The following is a 14,151-nucleotide window of genomic DNA, read 5'->3' as shown; positions in this document are numbered from 1 at the left end:
TGTTCAGGTCTGTTTTCGCCATTGTCTGCGGTGTTTCATTTTTCTCTTCAATTTTTGTTGTCTCCTCGCCATCAAGATGAAAGACATGCTCTTCCACATCAATTCCTTCTGCTTCCATTGCTTCTCGTAGCCGTGCCTGAAGTTTGAGTTTAACGCCGCTTGTATTCAATCCACGGCTCCCCAATTCCTTCTTCAGTTGCGGGATCTTCAATTCACTTAACTTTGCCATGTCCTTGTTGTCCTCTAGAATTTATTCAATAATTCCTCTTCTGACACCAATTGTAACGAATTTGCTTGCAAATCCTCTTATTTGCAATCCTCTGCTAAGTTCGAATCACTAAACTGTTGAATAAATAACTCCAATTTGTAATAATGCAAAATGGCCTTTATTAAAGTACTTCACAATAACAAACTGTGCAACGAATAGCTTGCTTAATAACCACACTGATTGATAGCTCAATGAAACTCTACTATTCAAAATAACACTGCTATTGCTCGCTAGATATCGTCTTAATCAAACTGCTTGACAACTCAAATCAAACTGAATTACTTCTTACTCGCTTGCCACGCTTTTATAGTTTACGCTGCATACTTCTAGGCTCTTCGATTTCCAGAACTTACTAGTTGTTTCGGCTACAAAATCGCCAGCCACAACTACGTGCACAAATTATTGCTCTCTCTTGTGACAACTCAGATAAGATATATGCATGTGTTTGTGCATTGCCGCTCCGCTGCTCGTATACGTACATATGTGTAGACGTAATTATTTATTCGTTTATTAGATACATAAGGATTGAATTATTGATGTTAATGTTTGTAGTTTACAGTCTCTCGCGCGCACATAGGCATATAAGTAAATGCATCTGTGTGTGACATCTCTCTGGGCTGCCTTATATATGTGTATACTTGATTTAATTATTAACGTAAATACTGCTTGGCATGGCCTTAGCATCGCCTTAGTGATGGGATAATTTAGTGATGCTAATATCCGTGACAATATTTAGCAGACCGAACATACACAGCCACGCTCACCTGATAAAATGCTTGTTCTCGTTCGTTTTTTTTGTGGAAGCTATTTGGCACTGTTGTACTTCTTAGGTCCAAGAAAAGTGTAGTAGCAGCTAACGAAAACTGCGTAAAATTTTTAATGTCAAATTACAAAGAAATATCTTTATTTACTTTCAAACGAGCACTTAATTACATCTCTCTTTAAAATCCATATGTTTTGGACAATTTTAATTAGCAAATTGTGATACTTTATTACCGGGGACGATTGCTAAAATATGACCCAAACCGTTGGGGGAAGTATTAATAGACGCGTTTTTGCCTCGCTTCCAATAATTCGAATACTTTTTCGCCTTTGGACTATTGATAGCAGGACAAAACGCCTCTTTTCATTTCTCTTTCTACATTTTTGGACGGCTTATTGCAGTCGCCCTCGGTTTCAAACCGTTTTTCGCGTAGAACTTTTGAACGGGCAGAAAAACTTAGCACCCGTGTTTGTATTCTTAATACTGGAATAACTACGCGTCCTCAGATCCCCAATTCAAGACTTTTTTATAATTTTCTGTAGGACCCATATAGGTGCACTAGATTTTCATACTAAATTCGGTCAAAAAAATTTACCATCACAGCAACCCATATCTGATATTCCGCTCCCTGTTTTTTTCAGCAACCCCGGAAATTTTAACACTCCCTGCAAAAATCGTGTGACCAAAAACGCACACAGACACACGAAATTTTGACAGGGGTGACGATTTGGAATGAAAAATTCTCCAAATGAAATAGCATGTTGATAAATTTAGCTTTCCCACAATGTATCGTGCTCTCTCGCACCTATTATTTTTATAGGGATAGCAAAATACGTCATTTTTGCGTGCAAAAAAATCCGCCATTTCTAATTCAGCAGAGACAGCAAAACATTTGGTGGTCGAAAATTTTTTCAATTTTGAGAGTTTTAAATGGAATATCTCCGGAAAGATTTAAAATTAAGAGGGAGTTCTCCAGATCACATATATATATATTTTAAAGTGCGCAAACTTATAATTTAAAAGTTATTTGGTGTTAAAGTTTGCAAATTTCTATACAAATTTTATATGTGTATACGTATATATATGTGGCAACACAGCTTTGTAATGTCATCAATAAAATATATGTATATATATATATATATATATATATATGTGTGCATGTTGCTACAAAAGCGCGATTGATTTAATAAAAACATTTATAATAAGTGAAAACAATGCAAAAATGAAATGTGAAATATACAAAAATGTGTATGTGGATTAAGGTTTTGAAAGATGTGTAAATTGTAATTTAAAGTGCTATAGAAATTTGCTAAATTTGCAAACTTTAACAACAAATAACTTTTAAGTTATAAGTTTGCACACCTTAAAATATATATATGGTAAAAACCAGTGGTCACGTATTGCATAACTGCTGCACCGCAAATCTGCCAAGCAATGTAAGGCACGCTGGTACGAATGGCTTGATCCTAGCATAAAGAAGACAGAATGGTCATGGGAGAAGGATGAAAAGCTTTTGCATTTTGCCAAATTAATGCCAACACAATGGCGTACAATTTCGCTGATTATTTCAGAGGGTTAACTGGCACCAATTGTTCACACCAAATTGTTAGGTACAGGATTCGCCACGGGTAGGTGAGGTTGGCAATCACAACCCCCTGAATCATTTTGGTCGGCATGTATGCCGCGGATATATTCTTGGCACTTGTTATTGATGGCTTTTATGATGCCACCAACGCAACCTGGACAGACGCCAATGCTCAGTCAACCACCCAAGCCGGGTCAACCTCCAATACCCGGACACGTCCGGACGTCCTGGTTATAATGTATGTTAATACAACTAATAATTTACAAATTTGCTGATGATTATTTTTGTGTTATTTTCTTTAGCAACCACCTGCACCTGTTACTGGTAAATATCAACAGCCGCAACAGTATGATCAAGCCCAACGCCGTTTAGATCCCGATCAGATGCCAAATCCGATAAGCGTTATCATTTATAATAAAAATAGCGCTGGTGGTGCTTTTATTACTAATGAACAGGGTTTATTACCACCATTGGTGACCACAAAATATGTGGTAGAAGATCAAGGTAACTCCTCGCCACGTTACGTTAGGTATCGATAATCGAAATTAATGTTTTGTTTGGCAATTACATTGACCTTTCTTCTCTGCAGGTCGTCTTTGTATTGCATACCTGCAACAGCTGATTTATTAAAAACAACAGCTTTGTCCATTACACTTACCGTCTCACCAATGGCACGCACGGTTGAGGGTGAATATGAGCCACCCATTGTAAATTTTGGTGAATTGGGTGCAATTAGATGCAATCGTTGCAAGGCTCAATAGCAACTTGTAGATGCTGGTCGTCGTTTCCAATGTCTAATGTGTAAAGTAACAAGAGATGGTAAAAAAAATATTTCACTTTTACTTGTCTTCATTGATCCATATTTTTTCTCAACAGTGCCAACTGCATATTTCCAACATTTGGGCCATACCGGACAGCGTGTCGATAAATATGAATGTCTTGAACTTGTATTGGGTACATGAGTATTTGTGTAAAAAATGCTTGGGTACCGATAGCTCTCATGGTAAACCTCAACTCATATCCAACATCAATGCCTCGCATTCAATTGTGGCACTGTACGCACTACATTGGGTTCACGTAGTATTGACAAGCATATTGTTGATTCCAGTGGTAAGGCCACAATTTCAAATGATGGGGAAACCATTATGAAACCATTGGATATTGTGAATCCAGCCGTAAAACTCTAGGAGACATCGCCAAATCTCAAAATGCTGAGGTAAGTTTTTTGTTATATTAGAATGTGTAGAATAAAAATGTTTCTCTTATGAGGTCGGCGATGGCACCACTTCAGTAGTATTTTAAGCATGTGAAATCTTAAAACAAGTTAAGCCAGATGTTGAGGAAGGCGTGCATGCACGTATCATCATTAAAGCTATACGTAAAGCATTACAATTATGCATGCTAAAATATGACATGGCTTTACATGTCGAAGCGCCAATCAAAGGAGCAACAAAGTGTTATTGGAAAAATGATCTGCCACAGCAATGTCCTCTAATGTCCAAGAGTATCAGAAAATTGTTGATGCTGAATGGCGTATTCTGTAGAATAAACTAGCTAAGTAAGGCGCCAATGTTGTGTTTTCTAAATTGCCAATTGGTGATGTTGATACACAGTATTTTGCAGATCGTGATATGTTCTGTGCTGTTCATGTACCAGAAGAAGATTGGAAACGTAGAATGAAAGCTTGTGGTGGTGCTGTTATGACTACAGCTAATGATATTAATTCAAGTGTTTTGGGTCAATGTGATTACTTTGAAGAACGTCAGGTTGGTGGTGAACGTTTCAACATTTTCCAAGGTTTGACATTAATTTCATTTTTATAGTTTAGAATTATTTAAAGGTTGCGTTAATGATTTTACGTGGCAGTGTTGAATAATTTTTGGAAGAAACTGAGCTTCGTTACATGATGCTAAATTGCTTGTGCGGCGTACAATTAAACATGATTCTGTTGTTGCTGGTAAGTCAAAATACAAATTGAAAAAAATTTCTAATCTTAGGGCCTCATTCTCTATTACGAAACGAACTTTCGATGCGGATCAGAGACGAATCGCTAGTGTATTTGCACTATGTTAAACAATGGCAACTTATCACTTGACAATTACTTTTGCCTTCCTATTAGTTAGAAAAGTAAAGACCGAACGAAAATGATAGAGAATACCATTGCTAGACGATATCGTTTGGAGGCGAATCGTTCGTCTGAGCTATCGTTCGCAATACAGAATGAAGCCTTTAAATTTTTAAGTAATATAATGAAAAGATTGTGTCCAAATACCCCCAGCGGGTTAGGGGTCAGAATTTATCTGCGGTAGGTATGCCTGTCGTAAGAGGCGACTAAAATACCAGATTCAAGGGGCTGTGTAGCGCAGCCCTTCAGGTTGCCAGCGCAATATATAGCTTTTCCAAACCCAATTGTCAACATCACCTATCCGCGGCGAATCCTGTTTCACTAACAGACAAGGATCTGGGGGGGGGGGGGGGTGGATATGGAGGGATGGCCTGAAGGTTTAATGTGGCCACATAAATCGTTCCCGAGATAGTCGGGCAGGCACTTTAATGGTGCTGTGTTACTGGAGCGTACCGGATCTGTATCCGGCTAAAGGACCATCACATCGATAACACTCCCCAAAGCCTTCGGGGAGCAACCTTATCGCTACAAAAACAACAACAACATTGTGTCCAAATCCCGAAAAAAAAACTATAAAATTTGTGTCAGTGAAATGATAATTATTGCTTTTGGTTGTTAGTTTTTAGGCATCGTCATCGAGTTCCTTCTGATCGTATATGCCGGTTCTTTTGCATTCTTTTACATGCATAAAGTGCCGTTGAAGCCTTCCTCACCCTCTCCTCCACGTTGAGCTGCCATGACAGCTTACTGTCTAGGATCATTCCTAGATAATTTGTGCAAGGTTTCTCCCGTAGGGTCGCCCCTCCTAACTTAGGCCTGGTCCAATTAGGGACCTTGTACCTCTTTGTAAACAAGACCATATGCAACGTCATCTGCGTAAACCGTAAGTTTTTCTGGTCCCTCGTAGAATCCCCTAAGCAGCTGGTTAATGACCAGCGTCCACAGCAGAGCTGATAGCACCCCTCCCTGCGGAGTGCTCCTGTCCACTAATTTCGTGGCCGCGTACAATCCTCATTGCGATGTAATCTTACTGCAGTTTAACATGCAGTCGATCCATCTGGGTAAGGCTGGATGTACTTTAACGTAATTAAGACCATCAATAATCGCTCATTTAGAAAGCCCCGGCAATGCTTAAGAAGACTTCTAGAGCATATTCCTTATATTCCAGGGGTTTTTCTATGCCTATTACCACCCTATGCAATGCGGTGTCCACTGACTTGCCTTTGGTGTACGCCTGTTGTGTTGTGGAGAGCAGCTTTTCATCCACGTTGGACTTTATGTACACATCTAGCAGCCTCTCAAAGGTTTTGAGCAGAAATGATGGTAAGCTATTGGGTCTATAATCTTTAGGATACACGTGACCGATCTTCCCCGCCTTTGGTAGGAAAGCTACACGAGCAGTTCTCCAAGAGTGCGGTACATGATTCAGTTTATGCACCCATCGAATATTATTTTAAGCCATCCCACGACCGCCCTACTTGAAACTTGTAGCATGGCCGGACATGTACCATCTGAGCCCGGCGATTTCACCACCACTACGAGGTCCTCAGTAGTGTAATTAGGCAGCACATATGAATGCAGCTGTTCCCTTACCATTACTACAGCTCGCACCCGTCCTTCCGTTTGCGCATATTCCAGAAACCTTTCCTCCCGATGGAAGCCACGGCTCCTGTATCAGCGCGTTAGGAGGAGGAGTTCGCTCGACGCCACTTTACTGTGTTGGAGGTTTATCTGTAGGACTCGCAGCACCAATGGGCTGCTTGTCCCCCTCCAGCACCTTCATCGGGACGTCGTCGTCCTCCCCTAGCCCTTTTGGTTTAGAGTGTTCGAAGCCCCCTTCAGACTCTTGTACCTGTTGTGCCGGGTGTTCCTCTGTGCGACTCACAGCACCATCTGGCTGTTGGTCCCCTTCTAACACATTCGGAGTGACGTGGGCTACCTCCACCTGTCTTTTTTCCCTTAGGCTTTTGAGGTCCTTTTCGACTTCGCCCACGTCCAGCGTGTTAGGACTTTAATACCCGCGACTTCTTTTCCTGAGTAGCATATAAATTTTGCCTGTACCTAAGGACATTTTTCCAAGCTGCGCGTACAATATATCCTCCGCCTGCTTGTTTATTTGGAAAATGTATAACTGACCTTCCTCCGTAGGCCGAGATACAGTAAGTACCTTCCAATCCTGTGTCGGTATGTTCGGATTCTGATTCTGAAAAAGTCGCATTGTATCCTCCGACTTCATCACTCATATCCGCATCCATACCTTAACTTTTGGTACCTTGGGGATTTGCGCTTTATCCACCATCTCAAAACGCGCGTTCGTGCCCTGCCTTTGGGGTTTGGAACCACTTCCTCCAGCCACCGCAAGCTCGCGATGTTGTCGCACGCTATCATCTTCATACCATTATACCATCCCCCGAATCAAAGGTTGGAAGGAGCTTACTTGGTTATTCCCGCATCATCTTAAGCTCCTTTTCTACAGATCTCCACCTTTCACTAGTCATCTGTTCGAAAGGACTGCTACGATCAACCAGCGCCACAGTCAGTGACTGCTTTGCCACATCACTCATTTTCTCGGGAAAAGCCGGCGTCTTAGTGTTATTTCCCTTTGGCACCTCCGAGAAAGCCGGAGTCTTAGCTCCCTCTAGCACCTCCGAGAAAGTCGGAGTCTTAGCGTTATCTCCCTTTGGCTTATCTCCTACTTCCATAGTGGGAACTTCCCTCTGACTCGCAGCCTTCGAGGTAGTTGCTACCTCGCTATTGGGGCCCATCTGTCTTACAGCTTTGGGCCTACTTGTCTTGTCTATGGGACTGCCCTGTGTCGCGGCTCTGGGACTGGGCCCTTTCTGCCATTCGACGCTTCTTCCTCCTCATACCGGTTGCAGAACCGAGGGTTTCTCGCAGCAAACCCTTTGAACTGCCTTCGACCTACTTCTACCGCCTCATGAGCCCATGCCAAGCCCTCGATCTCCTCTTCTGTTGGGTCCACCACTGCTCCCAAACACGGTCGACATTTGGCATGTTTTAAATAAGGTCACCGATGATTTGGTTGATGAAAATATCAGGTTTCGCGAGGCGACAAAACTGGAGAGATTGGGGAGATAGCTGTTTATTTTATTACAAAGTTCATCGATGTAGGAAACAATAGCATAGGCGTAGAAGCAATAGTGACTCCTGGTGGTAAAGGTAGCTATTGATATGTAGAAGTTAAGCAGAAGTTTGAATATGAGTTTTTTTAAGTTATAGCAAAAAAAGCGTTGAGGATTTTTAATATCTTACCAGGTACCTTCGTACATGTTTCTAATAATGAAGAATAAAACCTATTCAAACTCAATTTTCACCAGGACAAAGCCGCTGAGACTTCGCTATACTTTAACATACAATACGTTACCCCATTTTAGCACAACTATCATTTTTTGATTTTATTAAATTTTATAAAATGTTTCTTCCTCTACAGTTCTATTTCGGTATTGGATGGTAAATATGGCTTTCGCATTTTCTCCATCAATAACTGTGAAAAGGTGGAAGAAATCTATGCGTGTAAATCTCACATATTATCTTGGTCGAGCGTTTCTTCAATAGCTCTCTAGTGGTGATGGTGACAGCAGAGAAACCCAACTGTTTATAAATGTTACACTTCAAAAAGAATCAAAATATCTTCCATTGCATCTACGGCTCAAATACCCACAGTATATGAATGAATCGGTTGCACGAACTGGGTCTGAATACTGAAACAGTACACATATTCAAAATCGATGAGGAGGCTGTGATGATGGTATAGGGTGAGTTGTTGAATAACATACGAAAACCACTTTAACCCATCTATATATTTGCATTACAGCTAAAGCTTTAAAAACAGCAAAATTGCTGGCGCCAAGCAATTGGAAAAGGCAGTGAAGCATTCATAACACTGTACGGATGGTGTAAAGTTAGAAACTGCTGTTGTAACAGCTACCACCGACACAACGGTCATCTCTACTTCGCCGAGTAGCGGCTGGTCCGACTATCTATCGAAGACAGTATAATCATATCTTTTGACAACACAGGTTAGCGATGTGCTTGCACAGGAAAAGATTTCAATTGGAAAGCAAAAACCAATTAAGAGAGTTTATTTATTGTTAAAGTATTTTCTTTTATTTATATCAACAGTATTAATTTAAGTTGCAATATCACGTACATATATAATAAGGGATGTGATACGAATGCTGTCGGAATTAGATTTGAAACCAATCAATACTCCTGCTAAGGGTTGTAGAATTATTGCTTGAATAATTAGATTTAGAACAATAATAAGTCTGACTTTATTACAAGTCGTACATTTTTAAGTTCATCAATTACGACAGCATTCGGATTCCACGACACCTTTGAATATTCTTGATTTGAAAAAAGAGTAAACGTAATCTGAATTTCTACTAAGCTTTAAGTTGTAGATTATTCAAATAATTGAAGTTTTTTCTGAAGCTTAAAATTATTTTCTACTCGCTTAGAAAAGATTTCAATTGGAAAACAAAAACCAATTAAAAGAGTTTATGTTATTATTAAAGTACTTACTTTTCTTTATATCAATTGTATTAATTTAAGGTGCAATATCACGTACATATATAATAAGGGATGTGATACGATTGCTGTCGGAATTAGATTTGAAACCAATCAATACTCCTGCTTTGGGTTGCAGAATTATTGCTTGAATGATTAGATTTAGAACAATAATAAGTCTGACTCAATTAATAGTCGTACATTTTTAAGTTCTTCAATTACGACAGCAATCGGATCCACGACACCTTTGAATATTCTTGATCTGAATTTCTACTAAGCTTTAAGTTGTAGATTATTCAAATAATTGGAGTTTTTTCTGAAGCTTAAAATTATTTTTTGCTCGCTTAGAAGAGATTTCAATTGGAAAACAAAAACCAATTAAGCGAGTTTATTTATTATTAAAGTTCTTCTGTTTTATATGAACTGGATTAATATAAGTTCCAAGTTCATGTACATATATAATAATATTGAAAATAATAAATATTGAAAATTCAATTTTTTTGGTTCATATTTTATTCATATGGCTGCTCCAGGTAAAGTAAATCTGCAGGTAAAATTCACGTTATATGGCGGTTATATAAATGGTAAAACCGCAGTAAAATTGATTGTAAAATGACTCGAAAATGTAGAGTGAAATGACGGAAAAATGACCGCCATTTGACGAGCATTGTGACGTGTGTGAGCAGCACAGTGCTATGCTCACATCCTATAAGTGGGAGCGGAATGCACGATCACATTAATAGGAACGAAACGGAAAATTTGGTCACAAAAGTTCATCACGCCCATGCAAACGTGACTATGAATATAACCGCTGCAGAAAGTCACAATGACCGTAAAATGACTAGTAAAATGACGTGGAGCGTTTTTGCAGGGCTTCGTTCAGTGTCAAACGCTTGTTCCACGCAGGTTCCACTGAGTTCCACAATAGTTTGACACTGACCAAAGTGTCAAACGGCAGTATGTTATAAAGAGAAAGGAATTGTTTCCTTCTCATACATATCATACTTGTAAACCTGTACTATGTTGTTAATGGCTAAGCATCTGTCTGAAAATGATTTATGATCACAAATCACACACACAAGATTGCGCATTCACGAGTTCAAAATTGCTTCGTTCTGCGCATCTACGTCACACTTGACTGCTTGAGCGAATAAAAGAAAGAGAGAAAAAACAAGAGGTAAAGAAAAACGACATAAAAATTACTCATAAAAAACAACCGATCTTTTGTTTACATGCGAGTGTATGTGATTTGTGATTTATTATCTCCTCTGCAGTTGGGCTTTAGAGCAAAGCATGGATGTTCAACTGCAATGGTTAAAATCATGGACGACTTGAGAATTTGCTTTAACAAGGGTGAATTATCTCTCTTATGTTTGCTCGATATTTCAAAAGCATTTGACTCAGTTGACCATCTTCTGCTTTGCTCTAAGCTCAAATCGTATTTCGGGTTTGAATCAGCTTTAATGTTTTTAAAGGACTATTTATCTGGTCGTTTTCAAAAGGTAAAAATTGGATCAGTAGCCTCGCAACTTAAACCCCTGAAGTGTGGTGTTCCCCGGGGGCCCTATTCAGTAACTGCGAGTTTTAAAGTGTACACTTTTTCTTCATATAATTTGTATGAAAGAAAAATCTACATTTCAAAACTCATAGTTACTGAATAGGGCCCCAGGGCTCTATTTTGGGTCCCTTGCTATTTAGTATATTTGTTAATGACGTATTTTTGACTTGCAAATACGTTACCATGCACGCGTATGCTGACGATATTCAGCTGTATCTTTCAGGTGGGGACCTGTTATTCTGCACTTTGTTATTAGTGTGGTTGTTGAAAATCTAAACAAAGATATAGACTCCATTTCTCGCTGGGCTACTCAGAATTATCTTAGCCTAAATGCAACAAAATGATATGTCCTGACCAGACATAGTCGCAAAGTGATGGGTGAAGATATTCCAGCTGTTACTCTGAACAATTCTGCACTAAAGCTGGTCAGTAAAGTTACCATCTTGGGATTCGTAATCAACTCTTCTCTTAGCTGCATAGATCATATCACCTCGACCCTGCGCAAAGTTTATGCCACTCTGAGGAACCTGAGACAATCTGCACACTTCACCCCGCTTACTATTGGGCGTAATCTGGCGCTACAGTTGATTTTGCCTATTATTACATACTCTGAGTTAGTATATAGTAGACTTGATTCTAGTTCTTCTCAAAAAATAGACGTTCAATTTAACCACGTGTCCCGATATGTTTATGGATTGCGAAAATTTGACCATATTTCTGCATGGAGAAACTCTCTTCTGGGATGTGAGATTTCCGAGTATATGAAATCCAGAAAATGCATTTTCTTATATCAGCTTATTCACTGCAAAACACCTCGGTATCTTTATGATAAACTCACATTCCCCAGATCGGAGCGCTCCTTGGAGCTAATACTACCCACATTTAAATTTAAAAATTCGGAAAGGCTGTTTTTCATTAACGCCGTTCGTCTTTGTAATTCAATTCCTTATTCTGTAAAAAGCCAGTTTAATAAAGGCAACTTCAAAAAACTAATCTACAGTCACTTCTCTGCTTGCCAATGAATCGTTATATTTTTTAGAAAGACTTAATATCAATCTGTAATGTTTGTCATACACATTTTATTCTTACTTAACATAATTATAATTATTTTATTTTATGAAATTTAATTTTATTTTTAATTATTTATTTTATCGGTCCTAGCATGCCAAGATTAGTGCTGATTTGCATTACTTTTAAGATATGATGTATCCGATATCTCTATTTTATTGTTTCCCCAAGCATTTATATTTTGATAATTTTGCTGGTGTACTATAAAAGACTAAGTGTTATTGTACTAATGTTTAATTACTAAATAAATACAAATACAAATACATGTATATTTGTAGTTTATGTCTATCTTATAGCCATATGCGGGTGTATGCGTGAGTAATACTTCGGCTGATGACTACATCTGTGTGTGAGTTATCTCTTCGTTGCCTTGTATGTATGTGGGTAAATGATGATTAAGGCTGGTTTTCATTATGTCAAATTTCACGTCAAACGTCGCCATTTTAATGAACGCAATAAAAGGCGGAAGCTGGATGAGAACTTGCTTACAATAGCACTGTTTATTTCTATAACAAATAAGACATTAGAAATAGCAATTACAAATTACAATAGTGACACTTACCCCAGTTTTCACTCCCGCTCGCAATGCGTGTTCAAATCTATAAATTAAAAATGGCTTCCCGAATCCTTGCAAGTTGGAATTGTATAGCATGTGAATATAGTGAATGATGACAAAGTGTGATCTCTTCTGCATAAACGTCAAAATTCCAAAGTGATTGGATCACCTGATTCGTATTTGACTATCGCTGTCTCATTCTGTATCTCTTTCTATCACCCGCTGAAGATAGACGCCGCCATATTGAACAGCCTGTCAAACGCTGAAAAGTAGCCATATTGAACAGCCTGTCAGGCAGTTGACAGATAAGAGATCACACTTTGTCATCATTCACAATGTTGTATAGATTTAATAATATATTTGGTACACCCCTTCGATTCATGAAATTCCTCATAGCTACGATACATGCATCCGTCGAAAGATTGTAGGCAAGCTCTAAGTGGCCCTTGTAGTTAAGCACGTAAATAGTGCTACCCATCGCTTTTCTGTTCGACGCCCAATCGCCACGTTTACCGGGCCGAAATAATCCAGTCCAGTATACGTGAATGGCCAGACATATGTTGTCGCACGGTCTTCTGGCAAGAGCCCCATTTTTGGCACAACAGGTCGCGAATTTCTTATTTTGCAAATGCTGCAGGTGCTGATAATGCTGCGTAACACCTTCCTCAGGTTGGGAATCCATTACCTCTGGCGAATTATGCTAATCGTAATCTCATTGTTCTGGTGAGCCATACGATTGTGCTCGTGCATTACCAGGAGCCTTGTGAATGTGTGTGATGATGGTAAGATGATTGGGCGCTTCGTATTATATGGTAGCCAACTGATAGCATCCAGGCGACCACTAGCACAGAGAATTCCTTCATCATCGACGAACGGTGTTAGCTTGTGCAACGGACTATCCCTTTGCAATGCAACCCCCTTATCTAGTCTATTCACATCGGCGCCGAATCCTTCCAGTTGAACGTAGCGATAAAGTGAGCGTTCGGTAGAGTTGATTTCACCAGCCGTTAATCCATAATCCACTGCGACGTCAGATTTTCTTTTCTGTGACCTACAATTATTTGCAAAACGCAGGGCCCAGGCAACCACTCTGCAAACTTTTTTAAATTATGAAAATCTGGCAATGTTGATTAAAGATGGTTTAGTTGCTAAAAGCGCGTATTTTGGGCGAAGCTCCTCTTGATTACCACTCAAATCATTTAAGTCTGGTGTATTATCAGTTGGCCAAATCTGTTCACTTGAGTATAAAAATTCGGGTCCTGCAAACAAGCGAGATGTCGGACCTAGATTCACATCCCTGTTAGCTCGAGTTGCTTCATCCGCAATATTTAACTTCTTTGGCATCCATCTCCAGTCCGACGGCTTCGAAACACTGAGGATTTCAGCTATACTGTGCGTAACAAATGTCTTGAAGCGACAATCTCACTCGAAATCCACTTTAGCACAGTTCTCGAGTCGCTCCAAAATATACATCGGTCGAATCTTACGTTATGTTCTTCAGCTATGGTCGTCGCCATTCGCGAACCCAACAATGCGGCTTGTAGTTCTAATCGAGGAATCTTGAGTAGCTTAAGTGGCGCGCTTCTTGTTTTCGCAAATATAAATGTGACGTCTACATTACCGACCGTGTTCTCTGACCTCCAATACGCTACTGCCCCAAATGCATCTTCGCTGGCATCGACGAATATATATAATTGC

At 39.4% G+C, this 14,151-nt stretch overlaps 1 protein-coding gene and 1 long non-coding RNA gene across 9 annotated transcripts in view; one reads left to right on the top strand and one right to left on the bottom strand.

Annotated features, from left to right (window-relative positions):
* The window catches only part of LOC137250187 (lanC-like protein 3 homolog), a 260,066-nt gene that overhangs the window by 24,405 nt on the left and 221,510 nt on the right, over positions 1-14,151 (bottom strand). The gene's annotated exons all lie outside the window — the stretch shown is intronic.
* Positions 1,838-9,766, top strand: LOC137250196 (uncharacterized). Of its 8 annotated transcripts, none has more exons than XR_010952837.1 (9): positions 1,838-2,030; positions 2,422-2,854; positions 2,919-3,145; positions 3,206-3,435; positions 3,493-3,832; positions 3,886-4,382; positions 4,440-4,573; positions 8,193-8,517; positions 8,577-9,766. It is a non-coding gene; the product is annotated as an uncharacterized lncRNA (long non-coding RNA). The 8 variants fall into 8 exon arrangements; XR_010952843.1 differs by having other exon boundaries at positions 1,843-2,854; positions 3,886-4,174; positions 4,240-4,382; XR_010952840.1 differs by having other exon boundaries at positions 1,843-2,854; positions 3,886-4,174; positions 4,230-4,382.

The sequence above is a fragment of the Eurosta solidaginis genome, chromosome 4 (assembly GCF_040869045.1).
Source record: "Eurosta solidaginis isolate ZX-2024a chromosome 4, ASM4086904v1, whole genome shotgun sequence".
NCBI classification, from domain to species: Eukaryota; Metazoa; Arthropoda; class Insecta; order Diptera; family Tephritidae; genus Eurosta; species Eurosta solidaginis.
This window is presented reverse-complemented; position numbering and strand designations above follow the sequence as displayed.